The 16,426-nt window shown below is 39.6% G+C and overlaps 1 long non-coding RNA gene across 3 annotated transcripts in view; it reads left to right on the top strand.

Annotated features, from left to right (window-relative positions):
- Window positions 1–16,426, top strand: part of LOC140624597 (uncharacterized) — a 35,792-nt gene that overhangs the window by 12,152 nt on the left and 7,214 nt on the right. For 2 of the 3 annotated variants that reach the window (XR_012024066.1, XR_012024068.1), the window contains exons 3-6: window positions 2,554–2,636; window positions 11,755–11,880; window positions 12,122–12,319; window positions 13,743–13,882. This is a non-coding gene — a long non-coding RNA (uncharacterized lncRNA). The remainder of the gene's footprint in view (window positions 1–2,553; window positions 2,637–11,754; window positions 11,881–12,121; window positions 12,320–13,742; window positions 13,883–16,426) is intronic. The other variant, XR_012024067.1, reaches the window with a different exon arrangement.

The raw sequence follows: 16,426 nt of genomic DNA on the forward strand, positions 1-16,426 counted from the left end.
CTTAACTGATTGAGCCACCCAGGAGCCCCTACTGTTGAACTTCTTTTGACTCATCCTGAATAACCTTTCCTTTGGCCTCCATTTCTAGACACTGGCTAAAAATCATACTTAGTAGAGAGCCTAATGTACTCATCTCCACCATTTCTTATGAGAGGAGTATGTTTTGATAGCCCAGCTAAGAAAATAGAACAGAGTGCTTCATCCCTGCTTCCTCCAACATTAGAATGGTATTGTGTCTATCTAAAAAGATCATCCAGCCGTGAAGATGCAAATGAAAAAGAGCAGTGCCAATCTAGATGCCTTTCAACTCTGTATTAAGTGTTCACCAATACACGTGCATCCCATGCTTCTTTTAAATTTCATTTATAGAGAAGAAACACTTACACCATTATACATTATGCATTGTATCTCTGATGGACAGTAAAGAAGATTATAGTAGATTTACTGCCCTTGGTGTATTTTTTTTTCTCCCTCATTGGCTAGGAGCTCAGATAGCCAAATAGGGCCAGCAAGAGCCAGCCACATCAGCTCATACAATTTTAAAAGCATTTTGGCTGAACAGTAAGTCGAAATCCCCTTCTAATGAATTTCTGTCCTAAAAATTATCTTCCATGTCAGGAAAGATACCACAAGGAACAAGCATCTTCTTTCTCTGATTTGCATTGTGGAAAGAAAAGGAAAATAGCACAGATGCATTCGGTATTGTACAAAGAGCATATATGGGCATTTCAATCCCTAATATCACACTAGTTTCTGATGCTAATGTAAAATATGTTCTTTTTGCATTTATAATCATGATGAGCAGATGGCGAAGACGGTTTAAAGTAGTACAGTATGTCTATTAAAATAATGTATGCTGTTAGTGAGTCTTCCCTAAAACTGGAGTTTAATTGCTTATAAACACATACGTTAGAAAGAATCAGGATTCTAAGAACCATTTGCTTTGCTAGGACAATAGTTAGAGTTCTCTATAACAGGCTTTGGCCTCAAGACTTTTTGTGGCAGCAGATGCTTTGCTCTCTCTCTCTCAAAGAGGCTTAATTGAAAAAAAAAAAAGAAAACATCAGTAGTGGCACAAAAGGACCTTGGTTTCTTAAAACAAAGGAATCCTTCTTAAAATTAACCTAAAATAGGGAAATTAAAGGAAATGTTGGCTGGGGGGAGAACAGGTATGGAAAAAAGGAGGTATCAAGCTTCCTCTTTCTTTTTTCTCTTTTCACCACCTTGTCTCAAGCAAACCATCAACAATAGCATTTTGTCATGTTCAGTGATGAATATTGATTGTACCGTTGCTGCTTTCTGGAAGGAAAACTGTCAGATGGGAGAGCTTCCCCTGCTGAATTTCCAGGGGCTGCTGAGCTGCTGGGGGGCGGGGGGGGGGGGGGAGCGGGCAGGGCATAAGCCATCCGCTCCAGCCGCCAGGCCTCCCTGGGAAGGCAGTGCTCCCCAGGAAGGATGTGTGATCAGGGAAGCAAACGACAAAGTCGGGAGGATCACAATCCACCCCGAACACCAGTGAAAGGAAACGGATACTGTTTGCAAACAGGAGGAGGAGAAAAGGGAGGAGGCGGCAATAGAGAAAGGCAGGCGGAGAGCCAAGGGCCCTAAAAAGGCAGCAAGTTTTAGAAAACACTCATTTGACTAATTTGCCCAATATAATAAAGAAAGGATGGTTTGATTTTCAAATACAGAAGAGGTGATTGATTAGGTGGGCATTATATTTGGAGCATGTGGGATGAATAATGGTTGTGAATGGATATGGAAAATATCTCACCAAGAAGGAAAAAAAAAATCCATAAGTCATACAAGGCAGAGCACAAAAATACCAACATACCAACATTCAGAGAGAGTTTAAATAATAACAGACTGAATCTTGGAAGCACTCCAAAGAAACAGGGAACAGAAAGAGAGCTACACGCAGCATAATGGTTTCTAGACAATAGGCATTGAGAGAGGGTCTGCACATGCTTGTGAATGTGGTATTAGCTCTTTAATTGCTGTAATTACCCAAGTTTAAGGTCAAATCACCTGTGTATTGCTGATAAAATGAATGATTTCTTCTAAAATAGTGGAAGTAGCACTTAAATTGCCCAGGATGTTATAGGAATGGGTAATCCATGGGAGTGAGATACTGCGGAATTATCCCCATTTTGTACAACATCTCTGATAAAGAATGGCACGGAATCCCACCACATCTGCAGTAGTCAGAGACCCCGGGGAATACATTCCAATGCATGAGTTCCCTCTTTGGTCGAAAGGGGCTCCTCTCACTACTTAAGAAATGCCTCCCGGCAGTTTAAGAATTTACCTTGTAATAGGTAAGATGCAGCGAGGCCCAGAAATTTGAACTCAAGTTTTGTGAGCTTTGACCAGTCATCAAATTGCAGCCTGAATCAAAAAAAGACTGGGTGCGGAAGATTTGCACGACACCTGTACTTGGAATGTTTCTGAATGATGAAATTCCAGAAAGTGTTATTTAAGTGGTGAGGTGAAAGATTTCACTTTTTCTTGTCGGGACTAACTAAAAACTTCTGTGATTTAATTTTTCATCAGCATGAATTCCAAATTGTTGAGAACCAATACTTGAAGCGTCTGATCCAAAAACTCCAGGAAAAAGCTCTCCTGTTGTCCTTCAGGTAGGACCTAGCTAGATCTCAAGCAATATGGATGCAGCTCAGACATCTATATTTTTCAAGTACTTCATGGGTGATTGTGATGTACATCATCAGGCTTGAGAATCATTGCTGTAGGTAGGGGGCAGTCTTTAATGGTTTAAGGGCTTGTGGGATCCGTATTTTTTCAACAGATCACTGGTTACTACATAGTGGATCAATTTGAGGTGAAGCAAGACTGGTGTTAGGGAGGGCTGTTGGGATACCACTGTAATCATCCATGGGACAGGTGATGGGTTCTGAACCAGGGCGGTGGAAGCTGGAAAGGGAGACAGAGCTTAGGAGTAGGGAGGCTGACTCAATACGTATTTAGAAGGCAAAATCAGCCCTACTCTGTGATTGAATGTGGAGGGTAGACTAGCAAAGAAGTCTAAAATAACTCAGATTTGTACGCTGAGTGACTGGTTGCATTGGTGAAGCTTTTATCTAAATACATTTTAACAGCAACTCTCTGACACCAGTGGGTATTCTATAGTTCGATTCAATTCCAGCACAATTCAGAATTAAAGCAGACCCCACAACTTAAAGGCTCAGTCCCAAAAGACTGCTTCGCTCAGCCCCCAGGTGACCCACACTTCTGTTGGGCTTGGCTACAAATTCAGGGGTTCCCACAACCTGACTTTATGTTCAGTAGGGTGCTAAAATGACTCACAGAACTCACTGAAACTCATTATACTTAACCATGACCATTTTATTGTAAGGATGCAAATAAATGACCAGATGAAGAGATGCATGGGGTATCTGGAAGGGTCTGAGTATAGGAGCCTCCGTCTCTCTAGAGTGGGTTACACCACCTTCCTGATAAGTCGATATGTTCACCAACCAGGAACTTCCTTGGCTTCCTCATTTCAGAGTTTTTCTGGGTGTCTGGGATTTCCCTGCAGGCATGTTGGTTAAATGACTGGCCACTCAATCTCCAGCCCCACTCCTCTCTAGAGATGGAGGGTACTGAAATCCCAGTCCTCTAATCCGTTGCATAGTCTTTCTGGTACAGCCAGCCCATTTCTTGAAATTATCCAAGGGCCCCCATGACTCACCCTGTTAGCACAAACTCAGGAACGGTTGAAAGAGGCTTGTTATGAGGGACAAAGATGCTCCTATCACTCAAGAAATTTCAGAGGTTTTCTTTTTAGGTTTTTGTTTAAATTCCAGTTAGTTAACATATACTGTAATATTAATTTCAGGTGTATGATATACTAATTCAACACTTCCATACATCACCCAATGCCCATCACAAGTGCATCCTTAATCCCCATCACCTATTTCACCTCCCCCCGCAGTGCTGTTAACCATCTGTTTGTTCTCTATAGTTAAGAGTCTGTTTCTTGGTTTGTCTCTCTTTTTTTCCCCTTTGCTCATTTGTTTTGTTTCTTAGATTCCACATATGAATGAAATCATATGGTATTTGTCTTTCTCTGACTGACTTATTTTGCTTAGCATTATACCCTCTAGCTGCATCCATGTTCTTGCAAATGGCAGGATTTCATTCTCTTTGATGGCTAGGTAATATTCCACTACACACACACACACGTGTGTGTGTGTGTGTATAGTAGATCCATATATATATATGGATATGGATATCCACTATGTATTATATGTGTATGTATCCATATATCTATTGATGGACATTGGGTTTCTTTCCATAATTTTTCTATTGTCAATAACACTGCCATAAACATGCATGTGCCCCTTCGATTCAGTATTTTTGTATCCTTTGGGTAAATCTGCAGTAATACAATTGCTATCGTAGGGTAGTTCTATTTTTAACTTTTTGTGGAAACTCCACAAAAACTGTTTTCCACAGTGGCTGTACCAGTTTGCGTTCCTACCAACGGTGTAAGAAGGTCTCTGCATCCTTGCCAATATCTGTGCTGTTGATTTTAGTCATTCTGATGTGTGTGACATGATAGCTCATTGTGGTTTTGATTTGTAAGGAAAATTCCAAGGATTTTGGAAGCTCTGTGCCAGGAACTGGGGCAAAGACCAAATATAAATTTTTTTATTGTATCACACTAAGAAATAATAAATTAAGTTTGCTAAGGAACATAGCTAGTTCCATTTTACCACGATGAGCTTAAGGATTACTTGAGTGAAGCTTAAGCCTAGCAGGCACTTAGGAGAAACTCAGGAAGGAGGTCAGTCACAACTGGAGGCAGAAATTCAGAAATCATTGTTTGGATGAAATACTCTCTATCATGAACTATGGTGAAAAGAAAAAAAGGCTTCAAGTTAAGCTGTGCCCAACAAAATGCAAGATGAAGAGATAAAGCTTGTAGCCTACCACTCCTTACACATGGTAATATAAATTTTGTGCTCTAAACCAAGGGTCAGAAAACTTTTTCTGGGAAAGGACAGGCAGTAAATATCTTACGCTTTGCACAACATAGAGTCCAGAGCAACTACTTAACTCCACCATTATCATGAAAAAGCAGCCAAAGAAAATAAGCAATCAAATGTGCACGGCTATGTTTTAATCAAACTTTGTAGACACTGAATTCGAATTTCTTATAATGTTTTATGTGCCACAAAATATTCTTCCTCTGATTTTTTTTCAACCATTAAAATTAGTAGGAACCATTCTTGGCTTGTAGGCTATTAAAAAGCAGGCAGGAGGCCAATTTGGCCCTCAGGCTACAGTCTGCCAACCTTGTTCTAAACCAGTAGGCTTGGGCAGCCCCAGTGGCTCAGCGGTTTAGCGCTGCCTTCAACCCAGGGTATGATCCTGGAGACTATGGATCGAGTCCCACGTCGGGCTCCCTTGCATGGAGCCTGCTTCTCCCTCTGCCTGTGTCTCTGCCTCTCTTTCTCTGTGTCTCTCATGAATAAATAAATAAAATCTTTAAATAAATAAATAAATAAATAAATAAATAAATAAATAAATCAACAGGCTTGTGTGACTTCCTGAAGAGGAAAACTAAATGTGAGGACCCAAGGGCAAGGTGTTGGTGCACAGCGGAGGAGCATGGTAGTCCCCTTGCTGATGGACCAGAACTGACCCGGGGAAATGTGGAGAGTCTCCTGTTCAAAGGGGTGTTGCATCTGAATTGGTGTTTGTATCTCTCAGAGCTGAAGCCAGACACAACCCTTCAGTTTGTGAACAATTCTAGATACAGCTCTTCAGCGCAGGAGCAAATTTCCTCTTGGCTTTTTGCCATGACACTTTTGTGGATTCCTCCTACCTGCTGGATGCCCTTTCTTGCTCCCTTTGCCAATTCCTGTCTGTTCCCCCTTCTGATACTAAGCTGATCAGCTGTCAGTGCTTGCTTCTCTTTTTTTTTTTTTTGCTTCTCTTTATCTACACTCATTTCCTAGTTGGTTTTATCCAGTCCTGTGAGTTGAAACATCTTCCAGATTCTGATGGCCACCAAATCTCTATCTTCAGTCCTGATCTAACCCAGAACTCTGCATGCGCATGTCTAGTAGCATTCTTCACCTTTCTCCATCTCAGAGATAAACAGGTAAACTGTAGGACCGTTCACCCACTGGCTTAACCCCAAACACTGGCTTTCTTTCATCTCATATCCGGGCCATTGAGAAGTCCTGTTAAACCAATTTCTAGATCTCTCCATCTTCCCCACTTCCTTCCCTCCCCTCCACCCCAAAATACAGGCCACATATGCCTCATGTGGACTGCAGCAGTGTCTCCAAACCACTCTTCCCTCCAAAATTAGCTCCAATGACTTAAAAAAAAAGTAATCAGTAGATCATGACAGTATCATACAGAATAATTTCACTGCCCTGAAAATCTCTGTACTCCAATCCCATTCCTCCCTGGCTCTCCGAAATCCCTGGCAGCCACTGATCTTTTTCCTGTCTCTATAGTTTTGCCTCTTCCAGAATGTCATATAGGTGGAATCATACAGTAGGTAGTCTTTTCAGATTGGCTTCCTTTACTTAGTTATATGCATCTAAGTTTCCTCCATGTGTTTTTTTTTTAATTTTTAATTTATTTATGATAGTCACAGAGAGAGAGAGAGAGAGAGAGAGAGAGGCAGAGACACAGGCAGAGGGAGAAGCAGGCTCCATGCACCGGGAGCCCGACGTGGGATTCGATCCCGGGTCTCCAGGATCACGCCCTGGGCCAAAGGCAGGCGCTAAACCGCTGCACCACCCAGGGATCCCATCCTTCATGTGTTTTTGTGACTTGATAGTTCATTCCTTTTTATTACCAAATATTATTCCATTGTACCACGGTTGATTTATCTATTCACCTGTTGAAGGACATCTTTGTTGCATCCACATTCCAGTGGCTTTTTAACATAGAAGCCAGAACATATCACACTATCCTTGCACCCAACTACCCTGACTCTGACTTTTAATGCCCTAGTAATTTGGCCCTTGCTTGCCCTTCTTAGCTTCTCCTCCTCACTGTGCTGCTTCACTTTGTCATTCTTTCTATTCCTGCCTTAGCACCTTTGTACCACTGCTTCCTCCACTGGGATGTTGTTCCTTTGATTATCCACATGGGCCACTTCTTCACAATTCCAATCTCAGCTCACTTTTCTCATCCTCAGAGAGGCAGAGAGGTTCTCTCTGACCCTAATCCAAAGTTACCATTCAGTTGCCCCCATCACAATATCTCACTTTTAATTCTTTCCTTACCATTTAACTCTACTTGATATTTTCCTTTTCATTTATTTATAGTCTTTCTTCTCTCAATAAGAGCACAGACTCCCTCTGTCTTATTCCCGGATATAAACCCAACACCTAAAACCATACTGACGAATCAACACTTTATTAAATGCTTCTCATTTCTAGAAGTCAGTTGCACCCGCTTCTTTACAATACTAAAGGGGAAATCAACTTTTGGAAATGTAATTTTCCCAGACTATGTATTTTTTATTTGCATCATGAAATTCTTCTCTTGGTTTCTATTCTTAGTCAAGTTCTTACCTTCCAAGGCCCTCTAAAACTGTTCCTGAGTCTCTTAGATCTTTGCTAACATGACGAAGCTGTAGGTTTAAGTGGCAGAGCCAAAGTGGTAGGGCAGGGATAAGGACACTAACTAGGTGCTGCCCAAAGAGAGGGAGAGGAAACAGCAAACGGACAATCAACCAAAAATATCAAGTAAGAGCTGGTTTGGTGAAAAGTTCTGAAAGCAATTCAAAAGGTAAAGTCTTACAACTGTCTTGAATAAGTAAAACAACCTCTGAATAAGTGTTCAGCTTTTATACCCATACATTTTATTCGATTTTTAGATAAAGCTGTTAAAGGGGGAAAAAATCAGTGCTTAAAGGATGGTTGTAGTCTTTGATCTTAAGAAAAGGTATACAACTTATGACTTTTAACTCTGTGGGTTTAGAATCAAACTTGGCATTGTAGGTCTTTATATTCCCTTCCAGCTGTAAGGTTCTACAGTTCTGTATATGGCCATCATTCAAGCCATCTTTCCTTTGTGAAAATGTGGTAATAGATCAAAGGATAAAATATCCAGTGAACATTTGGATTAGGTCATATACAGTCAAGTTGTCTTATATTCCCTGATCAGCCTTCAGGTGGAGGAATAAGAATCAGAGTGGTCAACAACTTAATTATCAAAAGGCTTGCGGGTGGGAGGTAGCTATAGATTAAAGCCACTTTAATGCAGGGGTCCCTGATTTACAGAGGCAACTCCTCAGAGAGGTGAACAGATTTATACATGAGCATTAATTTATTGCAAGCCATGGCCAGCATCTGAACCCAAGACCTCAGGCTTCCCATCCAGTGCCCTACCTACCTCATTTCAGCTGTCTCTCTGCTGGTACTTTAGGTCACTAAGTTTTGGGATAATTTGTCACTCAGCATTAGATTACTGGAACACACTCATTGAGGGCAATTCTTTAAAAAAAAAAAAAAGACAGAGGGAGAGAAAAAGGAAAGAAGGAGGGACATGAAAAAGATGATTATAATAAACACCTATATGTGTTTTACAAAAAGGACCCCCAAAGGTCCTCCCATCTCCCATCAATCCCTTTAAAGACAATTAGAAGAATAGAAGAAAGGGCTCTCCCCCTAAAGAATCCTTTCCATATTAATTGCCTTGATGGAGCTCTTCTTTTGTTTTCTGCTTTGCTACTGGAAAAACAAACAGGAATTATGAAGGTAGACATTTGGTAGTGTGTTCTGAGCTCTGTGATAATATCCGGTGACTGGCTACTGTATGATTTTGTTAATTGAACCACTGCATATATTTTACTTATTTATTATCTAAAGTTTTTATTTATTTATTTATTTATTTATTTATTTATTTATTTGAGAGAGAGAGCACACATGCACAAACAGAGGGAGGGGCTAAAGGAGAGGGAAAGGGAGAAACACTCCCCACTGAGCAGGAAGCCCAACATGGGGCTCGATCCCAGGACCCTGAGATCATGCCCTGAGCCAAAGGCAGACACTATACCGACTGAGACACCCAGGGGCCCCAAGCCCCTGCATAAATTTTAGAAAGCTTCTCGGTATCTAGCCATATCATATATATGGCTTATTGAATATCATAGTTGAAGTCATTTTTGGAAAGCCTGGACATAGGGTCTTTGAATGGGAATGTTACACCACTATTTATAAGTCAAGTCAGAGATGACTCACATCATTTCAACTCATAGTACCATTTTCCAGGAACAGAAATACAAGGACTTTCAACTATAGAATATTCCTAATTCTGACACTATACGTAACTCATTAACCCTTTTGGGAGTGACTTGGGAGATCACTGTACCTTTTATAAGTCCCAATTAGCATTGCTTTCCTGACACAGAGAATTATCAATTAATTCAAACTTTAGGGAGGGATGTTTGAATGGAAAATCAAGGCTTTTAGTCTGCTTCTTAAAAGCTCTCTATATTTTTTTGTTTCAGTAACCATATGATAAAAATATCATTAAACCACTTGGTTTTGTAGAATTTTCTCATCCTCATCGAGATATTCACAATGTCACTAGACTAAGATGAGTTTTTGAGGCCCCTGATAACTAGATATCGCCGATGGAAAAAATCAGTAAATGAATTTTTCCCTTTTACTAAAGAAAGCAATTTACCGGAGTGCCTGGATGGCTCAGTCAGTAGAGAATGAGACTCTTGATCTCAACAAGCCCTACGGTGGGTGTAGAGATTACTTTGAAAAAGAAAAATCTTTAAAAAAAAAGGAAAGAAAGAAAGCAACTTGCCAAAAACACTGTCATTATGAGAATTCACTGCTGGAGGATTTATTTGTTGATTGAAGGGGTGGGGGGAGTTTTCTTTCTTCACATCTTTCTCTTCATCTTTGGCTCTTGGTAAATTTTGTCAATTAAAACCTGTCAGTAGTTCTTTCTGGAACTGACTTGGCCAAGTCTTTAGACAGTATCAGCTTATCCACTTCATTATCACTAAACATGCTAATATTTCTCCCCAAGACTGTAATATTCTCTTATGAATGTTACAACGAATTTCTTTCCTACGTTGGCTATATTTTAAAAGTGCTTCGCTTAAAAATTCATTGCATTTCATTAAGGTACCGAATGCTATGCGTAACTTTCTATAAAAATTTGTGAAGTGTTAAGTACTGTTTTCTTACCTGTAACTCACATTATCTTTTCTAAAAACCAAGAGCATCATTTCTTTACCTTGTAGATAAAGCACTTTGCTCTTTTTTTCTCAATAAAACTTTCAGGCACTGCAGTTTTACCCACTTCTTCCCTTTCAGGATTTGTTAACTGCTCTTGAGGCACTGAAAGCTTTTTCCTTTCTATTTTACTTCCCGGTACTCAGATACGAAATAGAAGCTCTTTTACCTTCTTCTCTTCCACTTCAATCAGAATGATGGGCGTGCTTACTCTGCCTTGCTCTACTCCTTTGGCGTGGGTGACAGCTAATTTCTTGCTTTTATCCAGAACTGCACCATAGGAACCTGGTGCTTTTTACTGCAACTCCCAACTCCTTTACGACTTTCAGGGGTCCCCAGATGAGTACCTCTTTCAAATGCCAACAAAAATGCTGCTCAACCCCCTAATTAGATGGAAAGCACACCACCATGTCTCATTCAGAGGAAATGTATATGATTAGGATCCATCACACTGATCAAAATGACTTTACTTGTCTCAGATAAACTCACAATAGCCTAAGTGATCATGGGAATTTGCCACATTACATAACGAAGAACTCTTCTTTGGAGAATTTAAAAGAAATTTTTGTTTTTACTTTCTTTTTTTTTTAAAGAAAATTTTAAAGGTGGATTTGTGCCTTAGAATCTATATACTGTTGACACTTCATCTACAAATATACATGATAACAGTGTCTGGTTAATTAATAAAACACTTTTATGGTGGTATAATTAGAGGGTTGGAAGGTGGAAAATCCTGAATTTCTTTTTTTGGTTTGTTTTAGGTAACTGTGATTCACATGAATGAGAAGTTATCCCATTCTAATAATTAATCATTGGTATACAGGCTGTAACCTTAAAAAAAAAAAAACAATTCCGAATTGTAAAGCAAGAAGAAAAAAAAGGGCGGGGGGGGGGCGGTGGAGAGGCTTCCAGTGAAACATGGCGAATTGTAACAGTTTTAACTTGCATTTGTCTCCTCTTCCTCCCCAAAAGTCCCCAGAATGACAATAAAGTATTAATATATGAGGACAGAGAGGAGAGAAGAGGAGACCAAAGAGGAACAGAGACTTCAGGAGGTTATTTGAAAGATGAAACCTATGTGGGAGAGACAGGAGCCAACTTTGCAGAGCTGAGGAAGTAGCAGGTGGGAGTGCTGCAGAGTGAGGTCTAGACACCCCAAGCCTGCCCAGGTTCCACCAAGCTCACAGGACAGTTCAGGTTCGTCTCGCAGAAGCTGAACAATAGAGCTTCAGAATGGGCTCCCAAGGATCAGTGGCAGGTAGGAGTGAGGCCATCCTTCACACAGAGAGATGAATTGTGGGACACAGTCCCTGTTCCCCAAAAGCCAGCAGCCAAGTCTCTGAAGCAGGAGACTGGAGGACTCTTCTCTTAACAAAGCTAAACAGCTGTTTATTTGCCAAAATACCAATCAAACAAGAAAGAATAGTGTAGTGGTTTATTTGAGCTGATATAATAAAATACCGTAAACTGATGGCTTAAGCAACAAAAATGTATTTTCTCATAGTTCTGAAGACCAGAAGTCCAAGATCAAGATGTCAGCAATACTGGTGTCCGGTGTGAGCCCTCTCCTTGGTTGCAGATGCCTGCCATCTCTCTGTGTACTCTCTGTGCGCAGAGGAAGCAGGGGCAGGTGAGTTTTCTTCTGTCTCACTTCTAGGGACACTAATCCTATTGGATTAGGGCCCAACCTCTATGACTTCAATGAACTCAACTTTAATTGCTTTCTTACCCACATACAGGTATACTAGGGGTTGGGGCTTCAATATATGAATCTGGTGGGAGGACACACACATTTAGTCCATCAAAGATAGCCTAGAGACTATTTCAAATGTGCAGACTTAAATGCTTAATCCATGATACTCCTGCCTTAGGGAGCTGCTAAGGGACATATCCCTTTGGCTTGGAATCCAGAAAACAGGGACATGGGACTGGAGATGTTCCAGGATAACTGATGTGTACCAAGTTAAAGAACACCAGTCCACTTTGGAGCTGGAAGGAAAACCGTAAGAAAACTAGGAACCTCTATTATCTCTATGAACTACATTATTAACAAAAAGTTTAATTAAAAGGTAAGATAAATGTAGTGTATCATTTGGTTCAGCAATGATATTCTGCATATAGTCATAATAATGGAAATATTGACTCTTGATTTAAGCAAAAATTGTGATACAACTGTATATTTGCAGCGGAGTGAGGGGAGGTGGGGAGGGTGCTGTGTGTGGATGGCCACAGTGGTGTAATAAAGCCAGGTCCTCAATCACCATCATAGGAAGTCAAAAGAGAACGTCTCTTCTAAATCAATTTATTTCACAAATACTTATATGTCAGTATCAGGCACTTTTCTAAGGCTTAGTTCATACGAGATCAGCACTATTGTTATCCTTATTTTATAGAATAAGAAACAGACACAGAGAGGTTAAGTAGTTCACTCAAGATCATGTAGCTAGTTTGTTCAGAGTTAGGATTCTAAAACAGGCAGTCTGGTTCAAGAGTGCTGTGCTCTTAGCATAGTAAAATGGATAAATGAAGACATAGCAGTATAAGCATTTCATTTAGAAATATGGAGGTAAATTCTGGAAGAAATAGTTAAGAGTTGAATGTGTTCGGCTCTGAGAAATAAGACTAGAAGTAGGGATAGGTTGGGCAAGGGATCAGAGTTTTTATTATTAGATTTTTTAAAACTTTGATTTTTGGGGTGCCCTGGGTGACTGGGTCAGTAAGCATCTGACTCTTGATTTTGGCTCAAGTCATGATATCAGGGTTGTGAGATTGAGCCCCACATTCAGCTCCACTCTGGATATGGAGCCTGCTTAAGATTCTCTCTTTCTCCTCCCTCTACCCATCCCTACCTTGCTCTTTCTCTCTTTCTGTCTCTAAATACAACAACAAACTATTTGCTTTTAAAAAACTATTTGCATGTATTTTAAAGGAATAATGTTATTTTTTAAAAAAAGAAAAGAGAAAGAAAAGAAAAATACCAGCTTTTTTTTACCATTGCCTCTTCTTCATCCCTTCTCCCCACAACCATAATTGTTCCTGAATCCTACTATAACTTGACCAGATGGAGTCTGAGCTCCTGGCTCTGCATGAGCCTTCCTGCTTCTCCAGCCTTGTCTTACCCATGCCCTGTCTCAGAGTCTATACTCTAATTATGTTAAAATATTGATAATTCCCTGCACACCTCCTGCTGTTCTGGCCCTCTGTGTCCTATCTCTTGCATTCCTCTTGATCTGAAATTCTCTGATAAGCATAACAGTTTGCCCAAAGGCCCAACTGGACTGCAGCATTGGCCATTTACTCTGGGTTTCACACCTCTCTGAACCCTAATTATAATGAAATTGTTTACATCTCCCCCAATTACTGTGAGGCTCTCAAGGCCAAAGGCTCTTTTGTTTATATTGTGCTCTGGATCCTAGAACAGTGTCAGGCCCATAGCAGGTCCTCAATAAACATTTGTCTTTGTATTTTTACCTTCCTTTACATGGAATTTAGGACACCCTCATGTTGTGCAGTCCAGGTAAGTTTCTCAAGAAGCTCTGTCAGGTTGGAGAGCCAGTCCAGGTTTACTTTGGCCAGCTCATCTGAGTTCTTTCTGTAATGGTGAGCATAAAAACTGGACAGTGCTACAGAAGGTAAGTCTTAAAGTCCATCCAAAGAAAGATCCCATTTCCATTAGCACAGAGAGACATAAATGGAAAGATGTAGAGGCTCTCTTTCATGTCTACCTCAAATGTCAGGGAACATAATATCATGAAATGCCAAGGTTTCAAAGGATCTCAAAATTCATCTGTTCCAACTCAAAATGCAATTAGAGCAGTACAGAGACAAAGAGCATAACTTATACTCCCCAACACAGGTGTCTAACTTCTCACTCAACTTCTCTCCTTTGAACTCTTACAGAAAGCACAAAGTCAGTATGTCCAAAATTCAACTCCTGATGTCCCCACTAGGGTGTTTCTCTTGTACTATTTCCTGTTTCCGTGAATGACACCACCATAAACCCAGCTGCAGACACAAGAAACCAGCACCACCCTAGACCAAGTTCATCATCTCTTTCCAGGATCATCGCAATGACCTTTTAACTGGTCTTCTATGGACACTGAGCCACACTCCATACAAATAGTTTCTTCACAGGCATAATTGAACACATTTCACATTCACATTTAAAATCTTCCAGTGAAAAAAAAAAAAAAATAAAAAAAAAAAAAATAAAATCTTCCAGTGGCTTTCAGTGCTCCTGAATAAAGACTAAATTTTTAACATGGCTTAGAAAATTTTACATGGTCTAGCCATTCAGGTATCTCTAGCTTCATCCTGTACTGTGGCCCCTTCAGTCTCTGCCCAGCTACATTGTCCACCTCTCAGTCCCTTTTACTATTCATCATCTAGTGAACAGTGTGCTTTCAGTAAAGAAATCTTGAATGTATGATATCATACAGATGTGGGCTCAAAACCTAGTATGTTTTTGAACACAGAAACCTCCCTAAACCTGTTTCCTTATCTACAGTGTAGAGACAAAAATAGCAACTACTCATGGGTTCTTATCAGGATTCAACAAGATAAGGACAATAAAGAACTTATCATACTGTCTGGCATAAAGTAAGAACCCTTAATTTTTTTGCTATCTAATATTCTGCAGAACCCCATCCAAATATTCTATTTTCATTAGTAACTAGTCATGCAAGTCATTTATTAATTAATTGAAACCTTTAAAAACTTAAAATGTTCAGTCTGTGCAAGTTCTTGGGGATAATAAATTTTATGACTTTATTACCCTAAGTGCAGAGTAGTCAAGTAATGCCAGAGGTGTGCTGGAGCTGGTCTGTCCCAGCCCAGAAGAGCTAACTGTTAAATTTTCAGGAATTTTGTGAACCAGTTGTTAAATATGGATTTTATTAAAAACTAGACTATATAAACTTACAACCGAAAAAAATTATATTAAAAGCAATAGTAATAAAGGTAATAAATACTCAAAATGCATCACTTCCCAATTATTTTGCTACATTTTACTATTATCTATACTCTTTATGACTGTTGTATCTATATAGTAAAAATACTAGACAATTTGTATCTATATAGTAAAAATACTAGACAATGGAGGACTACACATCTTTTCCCAACTCTGTATTCAGTGATGTCACATTGGGAGCTTGAAACTGGCCACGCTGGGAGTATTTACACCATGGAAATCAGCAACCATTATAAAAGAAAGCTTCTCCCCACTGCCCCCAAAAGCTGGTTTTTAAACATTCACTAGCACGTCAGTGTGTAATGTCCAATTATGTAGACATCAGACACAGATGAAGACCTCAACATAAATGACAATGACCTCTCAGCAAAGTCAAGAGCTCTCATAAAGCCCTTTAACTAAAGATCATTTCATTTACTCTATTATGAATCCATTCCTTCCTTAGAGGATATACTGACCTTAAGTTTACATACAATTCTTGTTAGTTTGGCTACCAGGTTTGTTAGTCTATAAAATAAATGAGATAGGCACATTGCTATGAGGGAGACATGACAGCTAAGATCTTGGCAGCAAACAGTATAATAGCAAAGGAGGACAAATAAAAACAATGAAAACATAGGAATGAATAAAGTCTAATAGTGGGAGGTCATTAGGATAGGAGAGCCACTTTAAGAGTCACTGTAATACAGCATAGATTAAGAGTTAACAATCTTGGATGTAACAAAGAACCTTCAAGAAAAGGTTTGCTGTTTTCCATACACTGTTGAAGAAAATAGAATAGTGTGTAATATGCATTTTAAATATCTAAAAATGCATTTCAACAAATGGGGCTGAAGAAACTGGATATGCACATGTAGAAGAGTTAATTTGGAACCTTAGCTTACAGAGTGCATTAACAAATTGACTCAAGATGGTTCAAAGACCTGAACATAAGAACTAAAACTATAAAACTCTCAGAAGAAAACATAGGAGGAAAGATGCATGACATCTTGGATATAATACCAAAAACACAGGCAACAACAGTAAAAAAAATTTAAAAGATACATCGGTCTTCAACAAAATTAAAAACATTTGTGCATCAAAGGACACCATGAAGAAAGTGAACAGGCAACCCATGGATGAAAGAAAATATTTGTAAACCATAGATCTGGTAAGGGATTAATACCCCAAATATATACTAAATGCCTACAACTCACAACAACAAATA

Source organism: Canis lupus, chromosome 34 (genome assembly GCF_048164855.1).
Source record: "Canis lupus baileyi chromosome 34, mCanLup2.hap1, whole genome shotgun sequence".
Classification (NCBI taxonomy): Eukaryota; Metazoa; Chordata; class Mammalia; order Carnivora; family Canidae; genus Canis; species Canis lupus.